A 12,311-nucleotide genomic window follows, 5' to 3' on the forward strand; every position below is an offset into this window, starting at 1 on the left:
CCCTATTGGTATCGGCTTTTGGCACGCCGAGCACGGTTTGAATCCCGGTGCCTTGGGCATAGACCCGCACCGGGGCGGAGGAAAGGGGCTAATCCCCGATCCCCCCTTAAACTATATACACTAACTACGAATAGAAGTACTAACACTAACTATAACTACAAGAACTCGAACTATACACACAGTAAACAGCAAAAAACTACGAGTAGCTAGGGATGTGGAGATCAGCAAAGCTGCGCTCCACCGTTCCAATGACCGTCATGCGCGGTAAGAAGGAACTGAAGGGCGGTTGGGCCGGCAGGAGTATATATCCAGCGTCATAATGGCGCTACTCCAGGGGGCGCCCGGCCGGCCCACCGAGTGTTGCTAGAGTAAAAATCTTCCGACGAACGTTCACCCAGCGCGCGCACACCTAATTGGAATTGATATGAGCAAGCACTCGAAGAAGAAACATAGAATCTCAGAGTTGGAAGGGACCTCAGGAGGTATCTAGTCCAATCCCCTGCTCAAGGCAGGACCAATCCCCAACTAAATCATCCCAGCCAGGCTTTGTCAAGCCTGACCTTAAAAACCTCTAAGGAAGGAGATTCCACCACCTCCCTAGGGAACCCATTCCAGTGCTTCACCACCCTCCTAGGGAAAAAGTTTTTCCTAATATCCAACCTAGACCTCCCCCACTGCAACTTGAGACCATTACTCCTTGTTCTGTCATCTGGTACCACTGAGAACAGTCTAGATCCATCCTCTTTGGAACCCAGTGCACACTCAGAGACACTGATGCACACACAGACATACACTGACGCATGCACACACACTGATACACTCGCAGAGTCACATACACACACATTGAGATACTCACACATGAACATGGAGATATTGGCACTCTCCCACTCACAGCCTGGCGGGGGCTGCCCAGGGCCCATGCAGGGCTTAAAGAAATGCAGAGAGGGGCACAATTTCCTCAGAACTTAACCCAAACGAATTCTAAAAGAGGGAGGCAGGGAAGGGTCCTCTCAGACCCTTTCTTCCTCCTCACTCCACTTCTGTGGCTGGCAGGGGGCATGTAATCAGCACTAATCAGTTACTTAAATAATTGCTGAGCCCCCCTGCAGGGAAATTATGGCTAAAGTGCACCCAGAGCTGCAGTGTAACACAGGCAGCAGGTGATTTAAAGACACTGTTTCCAAGAGTGAGGCAGGGGGTAAGCCGTGGGGAGCTGCATCTCACAGAAGATAGATAGAGAGATAGATAGATAGACAGACAGACAGGGGGTGTATGGGGATAGATTAGATAGATAGATAATTCATTTTTAAATGGTCAAAATCAGAATGAAATGTTTTGACTCAGCTGAAATGAAATGCGTCAATCAACCCAATATATTCTCCCCAGGAATCAGGGAATTTCCCACGAAGCAGAGAAAGCAGTTCCTGCCCAGCTCCAGACATGTGTGTGTAGGCATGTGCGGGGGGTTGCATCCTCACTATCATGTCTATTGGATTCCCCAGGAGAACGAGTCTGGGAGTGTCACTGCTCAGAGCTGCTGAGTGACACCTTTGGGGTCTAGTGCCATGTGTGGCCATCTGGAGCGCGCTCTGGAGGGCTGGCTGCATCAGCAACTGATCTAGGGCATGGTGTATAAGGAGTTCCTAGCTCCCCCGGCCCCACCCAGGCTGTCCCAGCAGGATGCTCTAGAAAGCAGCCTTGAAGGAGCACCCCAATTTTCAGACATGTAGATGGGCGTTGGCTCATTCCTGCACACCCAAGTTCTCTCCAACAGACCGGAGTTCCAGTAAATCCCCTGCGTAATCACGCTGACAGCTATCACACTGGAAATAAATAGCTAAAGTGACTCTAGGTACATGCATAAATACTTCAGCTTTGTGCTGTACCCCATTGCTCTGCTCATCTGTAGCTGTAATGCACATTTAATAAGTACTTATTCATTGCACGGCTCACCCTAATACAGGAGTGCAGAGTACTTCGCTGAGTAAGCAGGAAAACAGCTTGGGCTGTAATAAAAAGGGAGGGAAGGGAGTTAAAAGAAAATTTACCAGGTAATTAATTATCAGGCTTTGAACAGCCATACTTTTTTATTAAACAAATATGCAAATATGGTTTAAATGGCTGTGTTAGTGCTTGGGTTATTTTGCTGCATGACAATTAATCTGTAATAAGGCAACTACTTTTCTCCTCTGTGCACGTGTGCATGTTGTGAGCGAGTGGGTCTCTGTGTTTGAGTGCATGTCTGTGTGTCTGTGAGTACAAGTCGGTGACTATGAGTGCATATCTCTGAGTGTGAATGCGTGACTGAGTGTGTGTGCGTGCATGTTTCTGTGTGAGTGCAACTGAGTGTGAGTGCACATCTCTGAGTGTGAGTGTGCATCTGTGAGTGTGAGCACATTGGAGCGTGAGTGTGCACCTCTGAGTGAGTGCATATCTGTTGAGTGCTCTGTGGGCACGAGTGTGTGTGCACAAGTGCATGTGCATGCCCAGTACACTAGTCTCACCACTCTGCTGTGCTCAGTTGCTGTCTGTTGTGTCCACTGCTTTACTTCTGCCGATTTGCTGCATGCGTCATTTGCCCAGATCAATCCGGGGATCAGCGCAATGCTGGCCTGGAGAGGCAGGGCTGGAAGAAGGCTGGACAGATGCTGCCAATGCCCCGCCATGCAGCACCCTGCCTCTGAGGCTGGGCAGGGTGACAAGAGCATGTCACACTGATGCACCATACTGGCTGCCAGGCCATATATGTCGCCCCTGTCCAGCTATGGAGAAGGACCCATCATGCCCAGTGCTTTAGCGACATTGAGCACAAAGACAGCCCCTGCCCCAGACAGCTCACGATCCCAAAGACAATAGGTGGGTACAACTGGCAGAGAGGAACATGAGGACACGACCCTGGCTGGCAAGCGAGGGAGTGGCCCCTGCCCCTGCTAGCCCCTGTGCAGTGCTGTGCAGGTGTCAGGGCCAATGGACATTTTAGGGCAAGAGTTGATGGACAATGAGGCGGCTCTGCAGAGGTTTGTGGAAGCTGCTTCCACAGTGAGGGCAGTGAGGGTTAAGATCCTAGCCTGGCAGAGGAAGACCTGGGCTGGATTCCTGGCTATGCCACATCCTCCCTGTGAGCTTGGGCCAGGCACTGGATCTCTTTGGGCCTCATCTCCCGCCCTGTACCCCAGGGCGAATGATCTACCTGCCTCTGCCCTGTCTGTTCGAACTGGCCGCCCTGAGTGCAGGGCCCCTCTAGCGCTGTGAAGCGCCTGGCGTGACGGGGCTCCAGTCCCGGCTGCTGCCATGATAAAACGATAACGATGGATGGTGGTGGCTGTACCTGAGTGAGGGGAGGAGACTTTGCTTCCTCTGGATGGATACAGTGCTGAGTACACGGTGAGGGGCTCCTTTGCAATACTGAGAAGAAGGAGAATACAAGGCAAGGCTTTAGAACAGCACTTTCTGGAGGTGGGGGGGCCTTCAGTGCTGGGGGGGGCCTTCAGTGCTGGATGAGCGGCCACAGGCCCATCTCGGGGGGTCGCTGCAGGTAACTGGGGCTCGCACTACGCCAGTACCAGGTTTAAAGCAAACAGAGTGAAACAAAGGCTACTGGCCAGGGCCACAGAAAAACACACAGAGATGCTGGCAGCAGAGAGATCATCTCCCCATTAGTTCTAATTAGCATGTGGTTGAGAGACAACAAGAGTTTAAATTAGGAAGACATCTCAATGGGTCCCAACTGTGTTAGTGCTGCGCTCATAGAACAGCCTGACAGCTGCAATTTAATACACGTCTAGGATGTCAAGGAGCGTGCTGGCATGTGTGCGTGTGGTGTGTGCACGTGCATGTTTGTGCGTATGTGTGGTGAGAGTGCCTCTATGCATGGCATGAGTGTGCGTGGTGCGTGTGCAAATTGTGGGGAGTAGCAGTGAACCAGCACGAATTCCCTGACCTGGCACGGGAGATTCGGGCTCTTCAGATGCTGAGCAATGCTGTCCAGGAAAGGGTCTAGGGAGGGAGGCCTGGAGCCGTGCTATTAGCACAGCCAGACACACGCTAAAGACCCCTCAGCATCGGGGTGGTGGGGAAGCACCTCCCTATTGCCATGGGAGGAATGACAGGACTTGCACTTGGCTCTGGAGCGAGCCAGTGTTGGCCAGGCCGAGCCATGTGCTGTGACGAGGTGGGACTCGAGGGCTCCGAATGACCAACCTAGGAATTGCAATGGGAATTGGCACAAGCAGGTCAGCATCTGAAGTCCCAAGCACAGATTCTGGCCTGGTGTCTGCGCCCTGGGAATACCCCCCTCCCCGCCTCCCACCCCAGGTGCCTTCAGCACCCCCCGTAGCTTCTTCAGCGTGTGGCATGGTGCGGGCGCCGCCTTCCCTGCCATGCAGACTGGCAGCAGAGGAGCAAAATGGAGAGGGACGGGCCTGTCCGCGCTGCTCCATCAGGGCACCTGGCTATGGATTGTGTGTGTCACCGGGCCCAGCTACAGCAGGCAGCATGCAGGCTGCAGGGGAGCATTTTAACACTGCCCTACAGCCAGGTCAAACCCTTGGCTCAATCTCCACTACAGACTGTGACGGTGTCATGAGTTGGTATAAAAGGGGAGGGCGAGAAGAGCTCAGCTGAGCTGGGTAGGCACAATGACCTGTCCAGTCAGCTTCTAGCCCCAGGCCTTGGTAGCAGCCTCCTGCTGGCAGCCTCCAAACATGACCCAGAGCCCCACAAAAGGGCAGGTGCAGAAAGGGGCAAAGCGAGTCCCCCTGCAGCAGCCACAGCCCCCACTTCCCTGCAGGGACAGGAGTAACAAACACCAAACAGCCTCCCAGGGCACAGGGGGATCACTGCAGACTGACAGCCCAGCAGGAGCGGCTGTGCCGCATCTCACAGTCTTAGCCAGGCCACATGCGCTGGCCGAGCTGACAAAGTGCCTCCAGCATCGGTATGAAATACAAATTGCACGAGGAGTGGCGTGTTCCAGGGAGACCCAGGAGCGGTCATGGACTCCCCAGGGGAGACGCCTCAGGTACCAGCAGCCTCACAGTGTACATCTACACTGCACATGGGAGCAAGGCCCAGGCCTGAGCTCCAGCCCAAGTCAGGGCGATGAGCACCGTCTGCACAGCAACGCTCAGCACGCCAGCGGGTCCTTCCGTCTCATGGCTCCTGGCACTGCCCCGCTATCCTCAGGCCCCAAGTGCGTCTACGCTGTGCAGTCCAGAGCCCGGGTCAGCTGATGCAGGCTCGCAGAGCTCAATCCAGTGTAGAGACTAGGGCAGGAGCCCAGGCGCTGAGACCATCCCCCCTCACGGGGTCTCAGCCACAGCCCCGTCTCAGCTGACCTGGACCAGTCACAGTGCAGACATACCCTGAAGCACAGCCTGAAAACTGGCCCCAGATCTCTGGCGTTCCAACCACAGCTTTAGCCAGTAGAGCATCGCCTACCCCCCGTTTCCTGTGCTCCCACCCCAGTGTGCAAGGGAACAGAGGGGCTGCAGGTCCTTTGGGGTCACTGATAAGTGTCTCAGGGAACGTGGTGGGGGCACCAGCATGACCCTGCTCAGCCTGCAGAAGGTCCTTGGTAGGAGGATGCTGATGGATCCCTCTGCAGTGCTGCAGAGGGACCGACATCCACGAGGGAGGCTGCAGTAAACCTTCAGCGAGCGCCTGTGGAAGGGAGACGGAGCTCTCACCATCCAGGGCTCTGGGAGAGGGAGACCGTGGTTATGGATTAATCAGCTTCGCACCAGGTGATGCCGGAGCCACATGCAGGACACAAACCCCTGCTCCAGGGAGGGCTGCACTTGCTGGCGTACGAAGGAAATGTGTAGGCAGGGGCCTGTTCTGAGGACGCGTCTGAGTGTGTTCAGCTCTTAAGGATTTTATTCACTATGCTCACAAAGTCAATGTTCCTGCCCCTCTGCCAGCGAGTGCTGAGCATTGGGTGCAAGCCGAGAGCATGCACAGGACGGGAGCGCTGGGGGGCAGGCAGGGCTTTGTCCTGGAGCCCAAGCTGGGCAAGGGCACAGAGCGCTGGGGGAGCTGTGCACAATACCCTGAGTCGCTGCTGCACCCTCCCTGACCTGCCTTTCTTGTGCCAAGGTGTGCTCTGCTCCTGGCTGGCCAGGACCACCCCCTGCCCCCAGCAGAGACAGGGGCTGGCCCGCATCTCCCTCAGAGCAGGCCACCTGAGCCATTATCTGGCTGGCTGCTCTCACTGGTCAGGCTGTAGGACGACCCTGGCATCATTCGGAGACGTGTGCAATATCCCTGTGCTGGGGCCGACGGGTCCTACCTCTCCCACTTAAGGGAGTGAGCCCAGGGCTGCAGGAGGGGAAGGGGGACACGCTGGCCTAAGGGTTCAGGGTAACATGGCAGATAAATAAACAAGCTGGCAGCCTGGGGCACAGCACTGGGCTCCCTCCCTTCGCTGTGCCTGAGCCCGGTGCGGGAAGGGTCAGCCGCCTTTGCCCACCTCCCTGGAGAAGGGGAGAGCTGAGCGCACAGACCTACTGCTTTCATTATTTATAGGTACCATGGGCAGAACATGTTCGAATGACATTTGCACTAGAACTTGGCAGCGCAGATCAGCGCTGAGCCAAAAGGAACATGTCAGAGACTTTATGGCTGGTTAAAACGGTGTCAATCACAGCGGCACACTCCCCTCCTCACCCCCACCCCTCGGCACACTCCCTCTGCCCTGCAGAGAGCCCGCCCGCATCCCCACGGTAACAGATTGATAGGCAAACCCACTGACATCCAGTCGTAAGTCATCAGGCTGTTTTATGGGTAAATCACAAGTAATAAGCTTTCCCACTAGAATTAGAATGACATCCTGGAAAATTATGTTCTGGTTTAACAGAGGATGACGGAAAAGCAATGGGCTCCCGCAGAGAGGAGTCGCTGTCCTCTCTGCCTGACCAGATCCTGTCACCTGCAGACTCAGTGCAGGAGGAGCAGCTCTGTGCCAGACCGAGGGCAGTGAGGAGGGACATGGCTCTCCTGTCTGTCCAGCCAGCCAGCAACGCCTACCTTTCAATAGCCCCCCGACACCCAGGCTCCATCAGTGCAGAAGCTCCATGTTTATCCTTCAGCCACAGGGCAATGCAACCCAGGGTGCATGGAGTGAGGAGGGCACCTGCGCCAGACAGAAGCACAGAGCAGACATCAGGTCAGGAGGTGCTCCACTGGCCTGTGCCCTGGCCAGCCCAGCTGGGGTCCCCAGAGCAAACCAGGGAGCTTCCTGCTTTACTGCCTGCGCTAGTCCTGAGGCACACACAGCCCTTCATTCTGTGGGAGCGTGGCCTTGCTTAGGGCCCCTTTCTGCAAACCTTGGAGCCAAGGGGGTGATGCACAATTGACTGTGCATGGGTGAAATTCAAGTCCCGTGTGTCCATGGGGTTTACATGGAGCACAGGCCTTGTCCTGCCTCCTACACAAGGGAGAATTTCTCCCCAGGTAAGAGCTACTCATGTGAGTGCAGGATGCAGAACTGGGTCCTAAACTCACAGGCCAAGCCAGGGCCCAGCTCCCCACTTGGTGCTGAGAGCTCCCATCTGAGCCCATTGGTGATGCTGGCAGAGAGAGAACCCCCAGCTGTTATCCTCCTGCCCAACCTGGGGAGGCCAGTGCCTTATGCTTTAGTACCTTCCCACGCTCCATAGAAGGATTTCTTCCCTACCCTGCCTGACAGCTTCTTATTCAACTCGGGCAGCTTGCGGCAGGCTCTGGAGTGCGCTGGTTCTGGGCAGCCTGTGGATCAGAGCAAGGTTCATTGCTGCACCTGCAGGAAACATGTGTCATTGGGTCCATCTTATTCCTCTTTCCTAACCTTATAATTTTGTGATCCATCTTCCTTCCAGCTTCTGCTGACAAAGGCTCAGCAGAATATATCTCCCCTCCCAGCTCCATCTGGAGGCAGCACAGGCCTCCAAATGAACAGGCAGAAGATGCATGATGTCAGTCCTAGCATTGATAATTCCTGCCACTTTGAGTAGGAGAATCCAGCATACAGAGCCCATGACTCCTGAAATATCTCCATCTCTCCTGCACATTTGACAGTGCTCGCTGCTCTGGGATTTAAATCTAATTGATCCTAGTCTGTCTCTTACCATCTCTGCTTCTAGAATGTCATTTTCTTCAGAAAATGCTCCTTTGCAATTTACTGTGAATTGCAAATGAAAAGCAAGCGACCACATATTGATCGGAGCCCAGGAAAAGCACTAGAGCCACTGGGACTAGATTAACTTTTTCTGGAAAATGGTTTCATGTTTATTTAAAGAGATTAATCACTTAATTCCAGGTCATTTACCACCATTCCTTTCCATGTGCTCCAGCCAGGTTCCCGTCCAAAGCATGGCCTGGGACACGTCTTTCTCTGTACAGCTCTTTCTGCTGGCATGAGCTCTGCAGCTGATGGGAGTCCAGAAAAAGAGAATAAAGCCCTGACTGTTTATGTGGAATAGCAGCAAAGAATCCTGTAGCACCTTATAGACTAACAGACGTTTTGGAGCATGAGCTTTCGTGGGTGAATACCCACTTCGTCGGATGCATATGACGAAGTTAGTATTCACCCACGAAAGCTCATGCTCCAAAATGTCTGTTAGTCTATAAGGTGCCACAGGATTCTTTGCTGCTTTTACAGATCCAGACTAACATGGCTACCCCTCTGATATGTGGAATAGCAGAGCCTCCCCCTCCAATCCCTGCTGTCACAAGGTATAGCCGCCTGGTCTGGCCAGGAGCGTGTTGCACTGAAATGGGGAGGTTACAATACATTTCTCACCACTCAGAAGAAAGACTTGTGATTAACCTGAAGGGCAACACTTAGGAAGTGGCCCCCATTGTGAGCACACAGCTTTGCACATGCCTCTTGGGGCACTAAGAGCTGCAAGCACAGGTGACAGAATTCACACCCCAAACCTAGCTGGGACATGTCAACTCTAGCACATGGGCCTGCAGCTTTATAGATGGGAAGGGTCGGGGGGGGGAGAGAGCCCACATCACACCCACCTCCTTAGTCAATGATGCCTTGAGATCCAGTGCCTCTATCGCCTTCATGTTGGCGTGAGCACCATGCTCACTGTCTTCACCACACAGGAGGGAGGCCGGGGGCATATTTACTGGACGCATCTCTCTGGGCCATGCATTGAGGATGACCTTATTTCTCAGCGCAACGCCACTGCAGTTACACTGTGTAAATCCAGTGTCAAGAGACTCCACGGCCAACTTCCCTCTAGAAATTCCTTCTTTGAGCTTTACGAGAGCATGCACCAGAACATTTAGTGCTTTCCATCCCAGGTGGTGGTCACCATAGCCTGCCTGGCCAGTCACCTCCCGTCGTGCTGTGGTTCATGGGACAATGGAACAGGGCGGCACATCCACCTGGCTTCCCGCAGAACAATGGTTTCTTTCTGAAATATTTCAAAGCATTTTTTTCTTTGAGGAGAAAGTATAGAAGTCAAATGGCTCCTGAGGTAGAATACATTAGAAATGTCAACACAATCTGTGCTACATTACGGCTAAATGTGATAATCTTAACGCCTGGCTTCTTACTGTCAGTGGCACTGAAGTCTGATGGATTGACAAACAGCCAGAATGACATGCAGCCCTAGCTGATAAGGGCTCTCTCCAGGGAAATCATAGCTTTTTTAAGATGTTGGCAGCTACAAGCAACTACCTTTTATATTTAAAAGGATTACAAGCACTGATTGCACTTCCTGGGGTGAGGTTGTTGGGGGTTTTCTGGTCACCTTTCTGCACCAAAGTGAAGCCTGTGTAGCTAACTGAGCCTTTCCAACAATTATTTTGAAATAACGACAGTGTGTCATGTTGACGGTAATGAGTATTTTTAACGCCTAATTTCTGTGCAGTCTGAAGGGATTTCAAGTCAGAGGTGAGTGACTCCTGACCAGAAACGAAGCTGCAATTGGCTGATTCAGTGGGGGTAAGTCAGGGTGGATCGTTCTGTTAGGGAGGCGTGCTTCCCCTGGTGAGGATGGGATTAGAACCTCGCCAGCTGCCATGGTTAAAGGGATGTGTTCCACTCAGAAGGCCTTGGAGTCTTCTTCCTGAAATGAACATCTGGGTGAAGCGGAGCTCACCAGCACAGCTCTGCTATAGCAGTAAGACAGGGCAAAGCAAAAATACACATCTGTGTAAAGCCAAGTGCAGCCTGAGTCATTAACAATTGCTGTGCCATGAGCTGTTAGTTCTGCTTAGTGATGAATGGAAAACGTCAGTGGACAGCAGCTGGATGTGCTAACCACTATCTGGGAACAACGGGCGAGAACTTGGAAGCAGCCGTTTGCCACATAGCATGGGCCAGTAGATGTGGCCAAGGGTGGGGAGTCAAGAGCCATGGACTGTCACCAGCGCTGTCCCAGACTTGCTGTCTGGCCTTGTGGGAGTTGGTTCCCCTCTCTGGGTTGCAGGTTGCAGCATGAGGATGCTGAACCTCTCCTCTGTATGTGCTCAGTGATCTCCGGGGGAATGGCCGGAGCACTGCGTGCTACGTTTGCCAGAGGCATGTCGTTACTTAACTGCAACAGATGCATAACCCCGATCATCTCACACTCTAGTGGCTTTTCCAGTTCCCTGGAAACTCTAACAGCTCTGCCGGCCCTGCCTTTCCCTCAAAGGCTCCTGGAGGGTCAGTAAACACTCTTGATTCTAGACAGCAGTTTCCCATCAGGAGCAGGGTGAGGCTCTTTGGAGCAGCAGAGTGAGGAAGCTGGAGACACAATTTCTCTCTCACTGCAAGGGGGGCGGGGAGGATTTGCTGATGGAGCCAGGTGCAGAATGGCTGCCTAAGCCTGCTCAGTCTCTCTGCAGGAGTGGTGGGTCCCCGCAGGTTAGACAGGCAGCTGTTTGCATTCCTATCTCTGCAATACAGTCTGCTTTTCGGTTCAGATTCTTCCAAAAGCTCCTCAACAGCATCAATGAGCAAATTAGCTGCTGGGTGAGGCACACAGTGGAATGCTGTTCATTTAACTCCCCCAGCATGCTGGGAGCATGGCTTGCCTGTCGGTCGGTCTGTGAATTCCGAGTACAGAGACCATAACAGCCTCCAGGCAGCAGACCAAGAATTAGCAGAAGCATTGTTCAACTAGGACTGTACTCAATGCTGCTCTGCAGGATCTACCGTGTAGACACCTTTGGCATATTGGAGGTTGAATCTCCCAGATGCAGTGAGGATACAAGAATGGCTGTGACAATAAGACTAACGATAATGACACGCTCCTTGTGCAGTAACACTTCAGCATAGCATGTGCAGCAGAGTAGGCGCACTCTGCAGATCCGGGTCCACCCAATGGTCACTTTCCATTGCTATTCTGCTGCAGGGCTGACTCCCTTTGCCACCGGGCTTGCACGGCAGCGTGTGCAGGAGATACACTCATGGAGCAGAGGCTGACATCCCAGCAGTGCACAGCACAGCCCAGGTCAGTGCCTGTTTTCCCAGGCTGTAGGCTCCGTACCTGCTGGTAACAGGAAGCTGTGACTTCCAGTCCTGACGGCACTGCTATTAATGAGCATTCAGCAAGGCGCAGGATGGAGTTTAATGGCAGTAAGTGACTGCCCAGGAGCAAGGTTTCAAGGCCAAGTAAAATTTAATAATTTTGTTTCTCTCTGTGAATTCTCTGGGTATGGCGGTTCCTGGAGTAGTACCAGCTGCCTGGGACCTTCCCTGGAACTCAGCTTCAGCGGTTTCTGCTGCGGAATCCTAGCTCTGTATGGTGGAGAAATGGACAGGGATGCCTTTGACTGCTCGGAATCAGTTTAGTGTGCACGGCGAGAATGGCAGATAGGCCTCCCTGTGAGCCAGTCCCTGGTGATCCCATGCTCTGAAATGTGGAAGTTGCTCTGAGGAAAAGGCATAAATAAAATCCACTTGGAATGTTATGTCTAAATGTTCTCTGCCTAGACCATCTCCACAGCCCAAGGCTGCAGCCTACGTTCTGAGAGCTAGCAGCCTAGATGCTAAACTGAATACCTGCAAGGGATAAGATGAGAGCCTGGATGCTGGATGAAGCAGCGATTCGGCAGCTGAAGGAAGTGTGGGGCCCGGACCATAACTGAAGTAGTTATGGCTGAAAAGCGCTAGGGAGCCCAGATACTAGTGGAGGACAATACAGTTAGAGCAGCAATACTCAGACTGCAGCTCGCGAGCAGCAAATGGCTGTTTGATGTGTCTCCTGCAGCTCTTTGCAGCACATGATGTTAGAACACTGTGTGATTTAATTATTAACCAGTCTAAGTTATTAACCAGTCAGGAAGTTTTTACTGAGTTATTAACCAACTGTAGTTGATAAACAATA

The sequence above is a fragment of the Gopherus flavomarginatus genome, chromosome 11, assembly GCF_025201925.1.
Source record: "Gopherus flavomarginatus isolate rGopFla2 chromosome 11, rGopFla2.mat.asm, whole genome shotgun sequence".
Classification (NCBI taxonomy): Eukaryota; Metazoa; Chordata; order Testudines; family Testudinidae; genus Gopherus; species Gopherus flavomarginatus.